The sequence below is a fragment of the Calonectris borealis genome, chromosome 18 (assembly GCF_964195595.1).
Source record: "Calonectris borealis chromosome 18, bCalBor7.hap1.2, whole genome shotgun sequence".
Lineage (NCBI taxonomy): Eukaryota > Metazoa > Chordata > Aves > Procellariiformes > Procellariidae > Calonectris > Calonectris borealis.
In genome coordinates, this window is record NC_134329.1 from 11,550,236 (window position 1) to 11,566,207 (window position 15,972).

Here is a 15,972-nt window from a genome sequence, read left to right on the forward strand (position 1 = left end):
ATTATTGGTCAGCAACAATGTGATTTATATTTGGAGGCTCCTTCCAGCCCCTGTTTTTCTCCTGAGTTTGCATATAGGTCTGTCCCTGAAAATGTTACCTTGGGGTTCTCCAGCTGAGCTGTGCCATAATGATTAGGTTTAAAGATTGACAAAACCAGTTTCTTTAGACCAGATGGATGCCTGACATGGCTGACATGCCCTGTGTTAGGGCACTGACATGGCAGGTAATGCTGCCCGCCTTAGCCGCAGTAAGCCAGTCTCAAATCACAAGGAGATGTGTGCCTGTCACGGGGATCTGCTGAGCTCAAAATCTCTGGTAGCACCTGAAAAACATTCAGAAACATCACTGGCCATTATCCCAGACACCAGACTGCCTCCAGGCTGTGCAACATGGGAAATGAAAAAACTGTGTCATTCTGGGCTTTTGGCTCCAGGAACTTTGGAACCGCACAAGATCCTTGCATTGATTGAAGGCCTCAATGTTAGAGTAATCCTCTACAAAGAGCCTCATTGTGCTGGGTTTGGCTGGGACAGAGTTAATTTTCTTCACAGTAGCTAGTATGGGGCTATGTTTTGGATTTATGCTGAAAACAGTGTTGATAACACAGGGATGTTTTAGTTCCTGCTGAGCAGTGCTTACACAGAGTCAAGGTCTTTCCTGCTCCTCACCCCACCCCACCAGTGAGGAGGCTGGGGGGGCACAAGAAGTTGGCAGGGGACAGCTGACCCCAACTGACCAAAGGGATATTCCATACCATATGACGTCATGCTCAGCATATAGAGCTGGGGGAAGAAGAAGGAAGGGGGGAGACATTCTAAGTGATGGCGTTTGTTTTCCCAAGTCACCGTTAAGCGTGATGGAGCCCTGCTTTCCTGGAGATGGCTGAACACCTGCCTGCCGATGGGAAGGAGTGAATGAATTCCTTGTTTTGCTTTGCTTGCGTGCGTGGCTTTTGCTTTACCTATTAAACTGTCTTTATCTCAACCCACGAGTTTTCTCACTTTTACCCTTCCGATTCTCTCCCCCATCCCACCAGGGGGGTGTGAGTGAGTGGCTGTGTGGTGCTTAGTTGCCGGCTGGGGTTAAACCACAACAGTCCTTTGGCACCCAATGTGGGCCTCGAAGGGTTCGACATTACGACAGATTTGATTGGAATGTGCTAGATCGAATTTATAGCTGTTATTGTTGTTTAGCTGTTATTCAGCAGACTTCTCTGCTTGCCATGGGGCTTGCTTGCCTTACTGTGTATTAGAGTCTAGTGCTCGTTAGCGGCTGCTTTTTGCTTTCACTGCTTGCTGTGCGGCTTATCATTTTACTCTGCTGTGCCTGGGAACATTCTGATAACAGCAGTGGCGATGCGCCTGGGCTGGCAGATGGCCAGGGCATCGCTGCTGTTTCTGTGCTGCTGTACTGGATGGGCTGGAACTCCAGTGTGAACTCGAGTCAAAGGGACGGTGACCTGTGGATGAGTCCACGCAGGAGCAGGACACCCCGAAGCGTGTGTGGCCGTGGATAAGCCCACGCCAGAGCAGGTACATCTCGAAGCGTCTGTGGCTGTGGTTACGTCTGTGCCGCAGCAGGTATACCTTTGAAGGGATTGTGACCCAAGGATAAGTCCACGCTGGAGAAGGTATACCTCAAAGTGTCTGTGGCTGTAGATAAGTCCATACTGCAGCAGGTATACCTCAAAGCATCTGTGGCTGTGCATGAGGTCATGCTGGAGCACCTCAAAGCGTGTGGCCATGGATAAGCCCATGACAGAGCAGGTACACCCCTGGAGGGACTGCAGCCATGGGTAAGGCCATGTTGGAGCAGGTTTACTTCTGAAGGGACTGTGGCTGTGCGTAAGGCCACGGTGGATCAGGTGTATCTCTGAAGGCATTGTGGCCCATGGAGAAGGCCACGCTGGAACAGGTGCACCTCAAAGCGTCTGTGGCTGTAGATAAGTCTATGCCGCAGCAGGTATACCCCTGGAGAGACTGTGCCTCATAGATGAGGCTCCACTTGGAACAGGTACAACCCGAAGGGACTGCAGTCTGTGGATAAGTCCAAGCCAGAGTAGGGCAATGGGAGGAGTTCATTGCAACATTAAACCCGATGGTCTGGTCCAAAGGGACCAGGGGTGGAGATTGTAATGGAAATACCTTTAAATTGTTGTAACCCGAGATTTGAGTTGCATGTTATAGGAATTACTATAGCAGGAACCACCTGAATCAATGGAGGACAAGCCTTACAAGAAGCAGTGCAAGTGCAGCAGTGACCCAACCAGAGCTGGCTTTGGTGCCCAGTAACTCCACACAACACACCACCTCTCCTGTCCTGAGTGACCACTATAAAAGATGGAGCCTAAAGTCATGGACTAAATGAACTCAATGGACATTTTGTGTACATGTATGGATATTTCACAGACATCTCACAGGCATGGTCCATAGACTAAGGGAATGATATCTGTGTATTATACCAAAGGATGGGAAGGAGAGGGGTGATTAATGAGGATGTATTGGATAGTGTGAGACCTGAGTATGACATAAATGGTATGGAATAAGGGGTGGAGAATGTGCTGGTTTTAGCTGGGATAGAGTTAATTTTCTTCCTAGTAGCTAATACGGGGCCATGTTTTGGATTTATGCTGAAAACAGTGTTGATGACACAGGGATGTTTTTGTTACTGCTGAGCAGTGCTTACACACAGTCAAGGCCTTTTCTGCTCCTCACCCCACCCCACCAGCCGGGGGTGCACAAGAAGTTGGGAAGGGACACAGCTGGTACAGCTGACCCCAACTGACCAAAGGGATATTCCATACCATATGACGTCATGCTCAGCATATAAAGCTGGGGGAAGAAGAAGGAAGGGGGGACATTCCGAGTGATGGCGTTTGTCTTCCCAAGTAACCGTTACGCGTGATGGAGCCCTGCTTTCCTGGAGATGGCTGAACACCTGCCTGCCGATGGGAAGGAGTGAATGAATTCCTTGTTTTGCTTTGCTTGCGTGCGTGGCTTTTGCTTTACCTATTAAACTGTCTTTATCTCAACCCACGAGTTTTCTCACTTTTACCCTTCCGATTCTCTCCCCCATCCCACCAGGGGCGAGCGAGTGAGCGGCTGCGTGGCGCTTAGTTGCCGGCTGGGGTTAAACCACAACACTCATACTGCAAGGATGTGCGGCTTCCACCCCAGTCAGTGGGAGTTGAACATGTTCTTGCATCAGGGTTGGAGCTGGCGAGGTTATGCCAATTCTGGCAGCCTTGGCTTGGAAAGAAATCACCAGGCTGTGCTGTTTTTATATCCCCAAATCATATTTGTGTGTTCCTTGCTCCTTTTTGAGTGCGGGAGCTCTGAGGCTGGTGGGCAAAGAGCTGTTAGTTTCCTTGGGAGAAAAGGGACCTAGTATCTACAGCAGTATAGGTATCTGTCTACAGTTAGGGCCTGGTTTATCTGCTGGTTAAATTTCACTGCATAGGACTGTATTTATGTTTGCTAATTCTCCTCCCCAAATGACCCACTAAATCATGTTAATCCCTCCACTCCAGTCTGTTCTTCTACTAAAATCCATGTCTTCCTGTAACTTGCTTCTCATAATCAGCCCATACACCTGTGCTCCCATCTGAGGAGGAAGACATCTAGCCTGCTGGTCAGCAAATGGAGTTTATAGACTAGCAACAGGTAGGTCTTCTTGGCTTCAGTTTTCACTCACTGCGTGGTCCCCTGAAAGGCCTCCGACTTTTTGCCTCCGTTTCTCCATCTGCAAAATTGTTTATTGCACTGCAAGGCTTAATGCAGTAAGGTCATTGAGGGAGCTGATATATAAAGGCTGAGGAAGAGCATTTATACTTACATGAACCTTGATATTGATAACAAAATTAGCCTCATTTCCCTGTTCTACTACCAACAGTGGTATCAGACTCCATAATAAACTAAAACTGCCTGTGTAAGAGTTTCAGGTTTATCTGTTTGCAGTAGGATTATTCTGTTAATCGGCATGGCAGCACGGTGCACTATCACATAAGAGCATTAGAGGTGAACTGTTTTCTTAACTTCAGGATCTTCATGCGTGTGTTTTGTGTATGGAGAGACAAGCAATGATCCTTTAATGGCATATGGAAGGACCAGTATTTGTATTTCCTTAAGTGCAAGATGATAATACATTATCAAGTGTTCAGCTCTTCGTGATGCTACAAGAATAATACGAAAGGAACATGATATCATGCTGAACAGAGACTGTGAACTCTTTGGAGCAGGAACCATCACTTTGTATAATGTATGCACTGTCTCTAGCATGGTAAGCAGTGTGTCCCTGAGATTATTAAGCATTCCGTCAGAAAAATTTCATTATTGTCACCACAGACTTGCCTGAGTGATGAGATTTGCAAAGAACGGTCTGATATTTTAGGGATATACATGCAAAATATTCAACAGTTGGCTGGCTGCTGCTTGGAAACCCAATTTTGTCCTTATGCGTTGACTCGTTTCAGCTGTTCTGGGGTCCTGAGGCCTGTGACAGGAAGGGCTGTATGATGACCTTACTCAGTTTTCTGATGTCTGGAGCATACAGACACAATTAATCCAATGGCGCTTAAGGATACGGCCAGGCATGTGCCGTATCCAGCCACTAGAGTAGTCAAAATGGGTGTGACCCAACAGGAGGCTGGAAAACCGCCTGACACACTTGGCAAGTGATGTAATGCTCCATTCTCAGGAGGAAATTCTTTATTGAACCCCTCTAGCAATGAACTTTTGGCCTGAAGCTGGAGTTTGGATTGCACAAGCTCAATAAATGTGTAATTATAAATACCAGAGACACACCAAGCCTCCCTCCCCCCCCCGTACAAGTAGGACCTGTTTCAGAAGTCGGGAAGGAGCAAACATCTAGGCAGTGAACCCACTGCAGGAGCCAGCTGCTCTGAAGGAGAGCAGCCTCTGCTCAGGGTGTGGGCCCTGCAGGAGATGGCTCCTGCCCAAGAAAGTGTCATCGGTCATCCTGGGCATCGTGGCAGCCAATCAAGCCAGAAAAGCCATCAAACTTTCAGCCTCCTCCTCAGGTCTTGCTGCTTTGAATTGGCTGCTTGACAAGTGTGTGGTAATTCTGCTTTTACCTGAAGTCATTGCCTAATTTAGAGTTTGTTTGCAGCTTTGCCATTTAGGAGCCAGAGCTGGATGGGAAGCCCTCGGCTGTTGGGCTTTCTCTGATGTGGGAGATGGTATCATGCAGAGGGGGAGAATCTCAACTTTCATAAAACATCAGTCTCCAATCTTTTTTTTTTCCTTCCTCTCTTCTTAAATTAGAGTGACTACGATGTAATGCAGAGATACCAGAACCACTTTGATGGTAGAAATCTACCTGCAGCAGCTTGAAGCTCAGCATTGGTAGACCTACCCTGCTCCTCTCACTCCGAAGGAAGGATGCAGAGTTCACGGTCCAATGACACTTCCACACAGTGCTTTGAGTGGCAGCAGAAATCAATGGGAGGGTCATTCAGGCATGAACGCTTACCAGGCGATTTCAGGGCAAACTGCAGTTATGATATTCCAGGCTAAGTGCGTATGTGCCCACCAGTACCAAAATGAACACCCTGATTTTCAGTTTTGTGACTTGAACTATTGGTGTTTCACATACATCTGTGCTGAATGGGGTGAGGCTGGGATGGATGAAAATTGTTTACAGTGTGGGGTGGTAGAGAAAGAGTCATCACTCTTGAAAAGTTGGAGACGTTGGTTTTATGGGGCTAACCAAAACCATGTTAACTGTAGCTCTGCCTGCATGTAAGGCTTCTGCATAAACCTCTGCTAGTTTGCATGATGGCTTGCTGAGCCTTTCATGTATAGGGTGGATCCAGCGCTGAAATAAGCAAATGAAAAGGCTGTTGAACGAAGGGTTAGGAGTGGAACCGAGAGATGGCATATTCAGTCCTTTCTGTTGGCCAGGAAGACCTGTCCAGCCTGCTCACTGCAATTATTAGATTATCAGAAAAATTCAACACCATTTTGAAAAGTCTGCTGTACATCTAACTGCAAACATTAGAATTGACTGTCACTGAACAAAATCAGGCAGAAGCAAAAGCCAAAAAAATCATCACTCCTATGTGAGGTTGGAGAGTGGAAAAAAGAATCCTCATCCTACAGCGTTTGGAGCAATCACCCCAAAACTGTGATGCACTGTGCTGCAACGGTGTGTTTGGAAAGTGTTATGATAAAGTAGAGGGTGTGTGCACGTGTGTGTGCATATACACATGCATTTTAGGGCTGGTAAATGGACTAGTTTTCATTTCTACCTGAATATGGATTTATCTTTAATATGTACCTACTACATGACTGTTTCAAAACTATACAACAAGTGGCAGGTACGAAGCACTGTTTGTAATGACTGTCAACCAGGCCACCTCAGTGATGATCTAGGTGTGCGGGGCTTCATTCAGGGCTCTGTGAACTTTATCACTGTGTTTCTTGAAGCTCCAAAGGACATTAGAAGAGGTTGTGGAATAGTCTGAATGTTCTTCCACAGGACATAGCAGATCACAGTACAGCTACCATGCTTCTTGCTATTACAGCAGGAGCAGCAGCGTAGTTCTGTTTTGGAGGCTTACTTAGTGTGTTCTTCAGATGTGTAGGTATTAAACAAATGTGACCGAATTGTTTGTCACCGCACATGTGCAGTTTGCTTATTTTGTTAATCCTATATAGGAAAGGGAAATCAAACATTTTTGTGACCATTTTAACCATATTGATTTATAACCCTCCCAACATTCTTTTCCTTCAAATTCTGTAAAGTGATTCCCTTTGCCAGTCTTTTCCCTTTTTCTCTTTGAAGATTGCTGGTCATATAACCATCTGTTTCCTTTTGTTCTGCCTGTGGACTTCAATTTGTTTTGGCACTTTCTGCAATTGTGAAACTTGAAATTAAGCTAAGATTTTTATATATGCTAAATTAGTTGCCTTAGGTGTGGCTGAGTGGAAGAATGTGAAAGTGTCATGTACACAGTTCAGCATAATATTTGTTTTAGCTGTAATCATAGTCAGTATTATAATATCAAGGTAGATTATAGTTTATTATGGTGTTTTATTGCAGTTAGTAAACAATGCTATCCGGTGTAATTGTTATATCAATATGACTGTTTCAAGGATCTACCAATGTTTGTACTAGAAAACTAGATTTTAAGGGTTTGTAATTCATCCATTATATATTGCCTGAAGGTGGAACTTAACATAGTATGTACCAATATTGGGGAAATCCCTGTTCTCTTTGTACAATCCACTGGATTGAGGCTTATCATGCTTGGAGGAAGATCTAACCTCCTAGAGCTACGGCTGTGGAGGCTTATCTTTATGGGTAGGAATCCGTGCCAATCCCTGCAACTGAAGGTAGATATTTACTCTCTCCAGCTTCTAATAAACGTATCTTCTTTTTCTTTCTTGATTTGCTATCCAATTGACTCATTTTACACTTGTGGAGGAAAGGAGTGACAGAGAAAGAAAGTGGGAAATGTTTAAGAGAGAAATTTGTTTGCCAGTCAATAAAGAGATGAGAGTAAGAAATTCCTGGAGATGAAGTCCCAGTCCCAAACTGGTAGCTGCTCCCTGACAGTCAATGTTTATTCCTTAATTTCCAGAGGGAGGGAGGTATGATGCACTTGAATTAGTCATACTCCTATCTCCCTAACCCCAGGGCGTGTTCTGGGGAGCCTTCTCCTGCCTTAACCCCAGGGAACCTAAATGGTATGTCTATAGGAGATTTTTAAGTTTTCTTTTCAGAGATTGCCCCCTAGAAGTCTGTCTTTCTCTCCTCCTCCTTAGAGCCTGTTCTCGTTTTGGTTAAGGATGAGGCTATCTGTATCAACATCAATCCTTACCCCTTGATAAGGGACCCCAAACCCACTGTTCCTTTCTTGATGCCTGTCAGCATCATGGTATCAGATACAGGTATTTGAGTATGGATGCGTACATATATTTATTTATTACTGATGAAACGCTTACAAAGAACCAGATGTGAACGTGAGACTAGACAGTGAGTCATAGAGGACACGGGTGAGCAATGAGACTCCTGATGCAAGGTGCTGATGTCGGTGTTGTGAATGCTCTGATCCGGAGGCGGCGTGCCACACGCACGGAGGAGCTCTGCGCTGGAAGTTCCCGTTGGTCTAGGGAGGGGCTGTCGGAGTGGCTGCTGAAGGGAGCTGTGGTCCGTTTGTACAGGGGCACTAGAGGTGAGGTTTGAGATCCACTGGATCCGTGAGTTAGCAGTGGTATGTTCTGCAAACTTGTTAAGATACTACTACTAATAATAATTATGATCATACTTAACAGAGTTCAAAGTGGAAGAATTTCAGGGAGATCTGCTGTGAATTGCTTACTCTCGCTATGTATGTGTATGTGCGTTCATATACAGGTGTAGGTAAGTCTGAAAGCGCAAACCCAGGCAGAAGCATTTGAGCCATACCTTTTCCCCACTCCGTATGCAAAGAGGAACGCAACAAGGATGAGATTCCAGAATGGGAGGAAAACGAACGAGCTTTCTGGCCTGTGGTGGACCCTGGGAGAAGCAAGCTCTGCGACTCCTTGTGAGTGCAGTAGTGAGGGCCGGTATGTGTAGGGGTGAGCTGAAACCAGCTGTTCCCAGGCTGATTCAGGGGAGTCTTCTCATGATTCTCACCCATCCTCCCTTCCCACAGGTTTCATGTGGGAGGGTGAAACTCAGCTTTGCAATCAGAACATTGTCAAATTAGTAGTAATTGGCAATTCAATAAATAATCTGCAATAATAGGAACAAGTGCTAGGGGGAGCAGAAGAGCTGTTGGGAGGACAACCATGATTTTAACAGTAGGTGTTGCTGGTGGCTTGCAGCAGTGTTTAGTAAAAGTCTTTAACTCTATAAAATGTAGAACTAGATGCATTTGAAAGAGATATGAATGTGTTTTAAAGCTTCCTGGGTGATTGACCGTATCTCCTAGAATTCTGCCTAATCAGTTGCACTTACCTTAAATTGTAATAGGCTATGTTCTTGTATAGCACTGGTCTCTCTGTAGGAAGCAACACAGTGTAACGGATTAACTCAGAGAGTTGTTCGCTCTCTAGTCTGATGCAGCTGCCTCTTGGGTGAAATACAAAAGTTAGTTAACCAACAAGACTTCACAGCAGAGTTTGGGAGGGGCACAAAATGCTGAGATTTTATATCAGCTGCCCTGGTGAAATCTGGAATAGTTCTGTCAGCTGTCAGTGGAATTGTTTGATTTATACCCATGTACAAAATCTAGCCTTAAAAATGTCTCCAGTAGAAACTGCTTCAAAATGTTAGCAATAATTTGGCCAGAAAATGGAGTCTAAGGCAATTTCTGCTGGGAATGCAGTTCACAGATGTATTTAAGCCAGCTGCATACACTGGCTTGGGTTCACATATGTATCTCTGGGTTGCACTCACAGCAAAGAGGATAGTATGCGTATAAGCTATATTACTTCACTGAAAAGCATTATGGAACCCAAAAGCAGACAGGACAAAGCCTTCCTATCTCATCCCAACGTCATGTGAGACTTGCATGTACTCACCCAAGAGGCATTCTCCTTTGCTGGTCTGGCTGGTTTTACCACAATAGGGTTATGATACTAGCAATTTGATTATGGTGCAAGTGGGGGATTATTAAGGATTGAAGTTTCCTGTGTTATAATTTTATGATTCCATGTGCAGAATTACTCTGATATTACTAGAACTGTCTACAGAAAAGACATTTTAATATAAAAAATTTTGGCAATATTTGGTTTTTCCTCTCCTTTAGGAAAAGTTCTTTCTACTGCAGCGCATCATTGGTTTGTTGCCTAGGGGCTTGCTGAAGAGCAGTACTAGGTCTCTCCGCTTGTCTGGAAGTTAATTCTTCATTCTGCCAAGTGCCTTTTCTCTTTCAAATGGCTCTCAATACCATTCACCTTATTCTTCTCTTGCCTTCTGTGTGCTGATATCTACCTGTTGCTCCAATAATCACTACGATGTTGATAGTACTTTGTAGATTTGTCTTCCTGTGAGTATTTATTCTGTTGCAAAGCACTCTGCATAGCAATAGAGCATTCATTCATTTAATGGATGTGTAAGGTACCTCTTCAGTGATGTGCTAAAAGGACAGTGCTGATCTGAAAGCAAAACTGCTCCACTCAGACATTGAAGCCTGACAAATACAGAACAATATATGACAAAAGCAAATGTAAACCCATTAGATAAATCTTCCCTCAATAAAAAGTTTAGTCTAGCAAAGTGAAGGCTGAGAGAAAGTCTATAAATACACCATGACAGGAGGAAAAGGGGAGGTAAATGCCAGGGAGGGAGAACAACTGCTTAAACTAAAGGCAACACTGGCACAAGAACGGATGGGTATCATCTAGCCCGTAGTAACTTTAGGCTGGTAATTAGAAGGTTCCTAACCATCAGAGGAGAGAGATTCTGGAGCAGACTCCCAGCAAAAAGTGATGTTTTTTGCTGTTTTTTTTTTCTTCTTGCTGTGAGCTGAGGTTAAGACAGAACTCAGTAAACTGGCATGAGGGGTTTTATGATCTGATGTACTGGCTGTGTTTGCACATGTCCTTCATCCTGTGCCCCTGCAGTTCTCAGTGAGCAGAAGGGGTGGGGGAGAGAAAAGCATGTAAGTAAACGTCAGCATCTATGCAGTGTGAGTTCATCTGGAGCGTTTTCATCCTTCCCATCCTTGGACTGTGGGAGAGGAAATAGCCAAGAGCTGTCTCTTGCATCTCTGTGGCACAAAGGATCAGTCCCAGAACTGATTCCTAGTGTATAAGGCCTGAAGATATGAGGAGGCAGGAAAACTCACCCTGGGGAGTCTGACCCTCTACAAAGGATTGCGGAGTCGTCCTCCCTAATGCTGGAGAAGACAGGCCTGGGCCAGAATGTCAGATCTAAACAGCTATAGGTTTTGCAGCCTGTCAACCCCAAATCTGAGGTCTGTAGCATGAGCCTATCTCCAATGACATCTCATTGAATCTGAATCACTTCTCCTGCTGCTAATGTACAACAGGCAGATGCGTATTCTCACACCCACTGCTCACCTGTGATTCTGTTTTTCTCTTTAGTAATTGTGCAAGTCACCTGATAATTCAGCTAAAAGCCCTTACGAGACATTACATAATGTCCTCAGAGAAACCCTGTCTGCTCTAACATTGGATAGCTTATTTTGTAAAACTTTCTCTCTTTTTCTCAGTTGTTTGTTTTTGGGTGGGGAGTCAGGCTGGATTTCCACTTGGCTGAACCTAAAAGGTTTCAGGTTTACACTGGATTGCTCCACTATTTTGTTAATCTCTGGAGACTGTGCTGGAACTGGCCTTAGCATCACAAGTGAAATGAGTTTGGCAGGCCTCTCTGGAGTCTAGGCAGCACACCTGGCTGTGCTCTGAGGTGCGATTCAGCTCAAGTGGTAACACTTACTCAAGAAAGCCCTCAGCTCTAATGTGATGATTTAATTAGCATCACTGGACCAGCTCCATGGGATAAAACCTTCCCGCAGTACTCCCTCAGGACTGCAGAGCTTTCTGTATGCACAAGCAATGCTGAAGGGATTGAGCATTGCTTGCAAACGTGGGCAAGAGAGCCGTGGGCAGGCCTCTGTTGAGCAGGATGAGTACAAAGAGGCAGATCCCAGCTTACCTACTGAAAGCCCTGCCTGTGGCTTCTCTTCCTTGGGTGGTTGTTGAAGGCTTGAGCAGAAGGACTGGCTTGCTCGCTCTTCCCTTCTTGACCCTGAGTCCCTGCCTGCTCTAATGAATGGCCAGTGGGTGACACTGAGCTCCTGTGGAGGTCTGAAGGAAGGTTGGAAGTTAACAACCAGAGCAGTGAGGCACCCAACCATCCCTCAGCATCCTGCTTCTATCTGCGTCTTGAAAAATCTCCATCCCCAGCTGCTAGGGTGGAGGGGAGCAAGCAGACCTCTACTAGCAGCTTCCCCCAGCTGAAGCAGCAGCGGACGAGTGACCAGGCGTTAACAGCCGTTGTCACCACCACATCATTGTGTGAGTGCTGGAGGAGCTGATTCATTTCTGTGGGTCTCCAACACTCATCTGCGTTCTTGCACCAGTGTCCTGTCCACTATCTTGCCTGGCATCCAGCGCAGCGTAATTCATCATCTGCCCCAGCAGAGAGACCAGGAGCTCGTCAGGGCTCTGGTGTAGGCAGCATTTTGTTAAGGGAGCGGACAGGAGAGCAAGGGTGAGAGCCTTGAGCTGATGTCCTGGGCAGGGGACATGCCGAGGGACTCTGCTTCCCGAGCCCCTCTGGGGGATGCCCACACAGGGGAGGGGGAAACGGTGCACCAAAGCTTGGGTCAATAGAGCTCATCAAGAACCGTTTTCCTTTCTGTCTAGAAGTTCTGAATGGAAATATATTCTCTGAAACACTGCTTTTGGCTGGATATTTCAAAGCAGAATGAAAAATTTTGTTTCAGCTCAGAGAGTTCTCTTTGAACTGAGATTTTGAGGGAACTTTTTCTTCTTGAAAACTGAGATTAAAGAAAGTCATCAACTGCAGAAAAATTTCAGTTGAGGAATCTATCAAAAAAAGTGCAAAATATTAGTTTAAAAAATTCCCCTATTGAGGGGGAGAAAAAACCCAATGATTTTTAACAGCTATGTTTTTCAAAGGGAAATTTTTCCAGTCAGAAAAATATCAAACAGCTCTATCAAAAATGTGTTTCCTTCTGCTTGTTCACTTCTCTTTTTTCCCTTATTTGGGACATCCTGTAATGACCAGGAATCCAGAAAGTCTTTTTTTCCCCAAAGGTTTGCAAACCTCCTTGATGAACAAGCTTCAGGCTTGTCATGAAACCTGAACCCAAGGAAGGTTTCCTGGCTTCAGCTTTCAGTCTGATGTTGCACATGGCTCTGGCTCAGAGGGTTGCTTTAGTGTTGGAGCAGGGATGGGAAATCCACTTGTGCAGAGGAAAAAAAGATGGAAAGTGTATGGGCTGCAGTGTGGAAAATCCAGCTGCAGGGCAGCCTCTCTGTCCCTGCTCCTAAACCCCGGGCTGGTGTTACGCTGCAGTTCTCACCAGCTTTGGCAGCTGAGCTGGATTGCTGTGGACCACCTTAAATGTTTTCCATGCCAGCTGAGCACAGAAAGCTGCTGAAATGGGTCTCTGCTGTGTAGTGCGCACTCTCTCTTAGCAATGCCCTCATGGTGACTCAGTCCCGTTCCCCGCTTCTTTTAACCCACAGCAGGTCAAGAGTTTAACAAAGTGACTGGGGCTGGGAGCCAAGTCCCCAGAGTTGCAATCTGCAGCCAGCATGCCAGCATCTGGAAAGCGTTTGTGACCAATAAAAAATGAATGTGCAGACTCCGCCAAAGCAGCAATCATTTGGCATCTCAAGCCCAGATCTTTACAAGATGATTCTTCTGAGGCTTGGAAAGACTTGCCTTAGTGTTTTCTAATAAAAACAGTTCTGGGCTGGGCCAATAGTCGGGTGAATAGTGCTGTGCGTCGCCACATGGGAGACAGCCAGCCGGGAATGGGAAGACATTGCTGGAGTCTAACCTCTCCGGCTGGCTGGGGCTGGCTGCCTCATGTCGGTGATGCTCTTGCTCAGGCTAGGGACAGGACACTGTGGGTGCTACAACAGCAGCCATTCAAAGCACGCTCCGACCTTGGGCTGTTTTATCTGGTGCCACAGGACTCCTGGGGAAGTTCACGTGGAGGAGCGGAGGGTAGAGAATACCCTACTATTAGGGCACGAAGCTCTTGGTCAGTTTGACAAGAGCTGCATTAGACTAACCTATGGATAAAGCAATTTCCAGCACTTAGCAGTCACCTTTCCAGCTGGTGCACCTTAAACGCGCAAGGTTGCCCCTGCAGGGTACAGTTGCATTCCCACCTTTTTGTCAGTTCCTGAGTGCAAGAGATCAGTGGGAACGTAGGGAGCTGCTTCTGGGCCTTCTCAGGCAGAGGTAACAGCGTAGGGCCACGTCCAGCCTTGGAGAGGCTGAAGAGAAGAGGTTTGGTGTACGTATTGGCTTGGTACCTTGGAGTGGTACAAGCCTGCTAGGGGCATTCAAAAAGGGGGAAAGAGCAGCATAACGTGCGAATGCTGCCATTGGTAGTCCTTGCCAGCAGCTAGCTCATACTGCTGTTGTTGAGCACATCCAAGAGTCTTTCCCATTGCTTCCAAGCTCTGTCCCTAAGGATGTGCTGAACTCGGCACCCTGCTCCTCCTTGCAATGCTCAGTGGGATGGGTTTGTCCGTGTGCATGTTCCATGTTCCTTCCCTCAGCTGTATTCCTTCCTTTCTGTTACTTTATCTCTCTCCTCTGGAGTGACCATGACTGGCAGTCATGTGCAAGCCTCTAGGGCTGTTTGGACTCCACCACCACATATCCTGAATTCCACTGTGAGGAAACAAACACAAATGAGTGGAAGCTTAGTAATTGTCTTGCAAGTTGCCAGAATATTTTTTGCTGGAGCTAGATGGATGTTGTTCCTATGGTGTAATCCTCCTGACCGCAGAATCAACACAGTGCCATGGGCTAAAGCAGTGCAGCTGGGGTGCAAGAAACTCCACAGCTAAACCCCAGTCTTAACTCTGAAGACAGTGAAAAGAAACTCATGGTTGTTTGTTCCCCTAATTCTAAGCATGATCTGCAGAGGGACTGCCACCACAGAAGAGGAAGCTGGCATCTAAACTGCAGGATTAGAGCACAGATACAATCCAGATGCCCCAGTTTCCTGCATTTGATCTTGCCTTTGAGGGGCATCTAAACTGATGATTGGGAGGATGTTTGGAGGATGAGAAATCCTGTAAGTGAAGGAATTTTGGTTTAGTTGTTTATTTCAAACTGCAGATACTTGAAGTGAGGTCCTCTGGGACTGCCAGGGCTGTGCGTTAACACTGCCATTTTACTAAGTTTGATTTTGACTCAGCACAGTTTGTTCTCACCTGGGTCCTGCCTGCAATAGGAAAATAAGACAGAGTTAGCCAGTGTCGGCTACTGCATGTCCATGTGCTTTTCTGTGTGTTTACAAAGGGTAGGTTACGGTGGCTGACCCAGAGTAGGTAAAAACAGCATAGTTTGAAGAGATGTTACTGGTCTGGGTCAACCTACAGTATTGCTAAAAATCTCCCTTTGTGTTCCTAGTCTTGGCGGGATTAACAAAACAAAACCAACCCTCCCCCCCGCAACACCTTTTGCTTTGAATTTGTGTCACACATGCAAAATCCCTCCAAAGGAAACTGCCAAATCCACTTTATGTGCCCTGGTTTGGAAACTTTAGATTGGGCAAAGTTGGCTTTAAAGGTTGAGTGACTCTTGGCCAAAACCAGCCTGAGTTCAAATCTCAGAAGAAAGAGAAATCCAGATGCATATTTAGTTTTGCTTTGGAAAATTTCTTAGAACCCTAAAGTTATTGTCACTTACGCCTGTAGTCAGTTTAAAATCAGTCCTTGGGAGATGGCTGGTTTGTGTCAGCCATGTTCTCCAGAAGTGTCAATTCTTTTTCCTTTTGTTACTTTTCATGCTTTTTTTTGTAAGAGGTGCCTTATTAGCCTGAGTAAGAGATATTTAGAGCTTGCAAAATATGTCTTGTGACTACTCAGCACTTTCCATGCATCCCTGAACACTGCTTGTATTTCCTCTTGATAGAGATGGGCCGCTCGCTTTGCTTCTGTTGTCCACACAGCAGTTTCCTCACAGCATTAAAAATGTTCCACTTCCTACAGATGTTTAGATATGCTGGACTGGGGCTGCGTTAACCCTAGCAGTGCTGCTGCACCGACGGGGCCTGTTGAGCCTCCCAGTGATAAGAAGCTGCTTTGTTAACAGCACAGACGAATGCCCCAGCTGCCCCTGGGAGGTAGTGGGGTGCTAGGCAGGCAGATCCATAATAAAAGAGCAAGGAGATATTGGGCTGTGGCATGTCCTGGGCACCTGGGCAGCGCAGCTAGCATTTGTTTGGATGGTGCATCTGTAGGATGGCAGCTGGAAGGCTGGAGGCATGGAGACAG

At 46.0% G+C, this 15,972-nt stretch overlaps 1 long non-coding RNA gene across 1 annotated transcript; it reads left to right on the top strand.

Annotated features, from left to right (window-relative positions):
- The first annotated feature begins 656 nt into the window (after positions 1 to 656).
- Positions 657 to 4,865, top strand: LOC142090302 (uncharacterized). Its single transcript, XR_012676487.1, has 2 exons — positions 657 to 1,631; positions 1,680 to 4,865. It is a non-coding gene; the product is annotated as an uncharacterized LOC142090302 (long non-coding RNA).
- Positions 4,866 to 15,972: the final 11,107 nt, after the last annotated feature.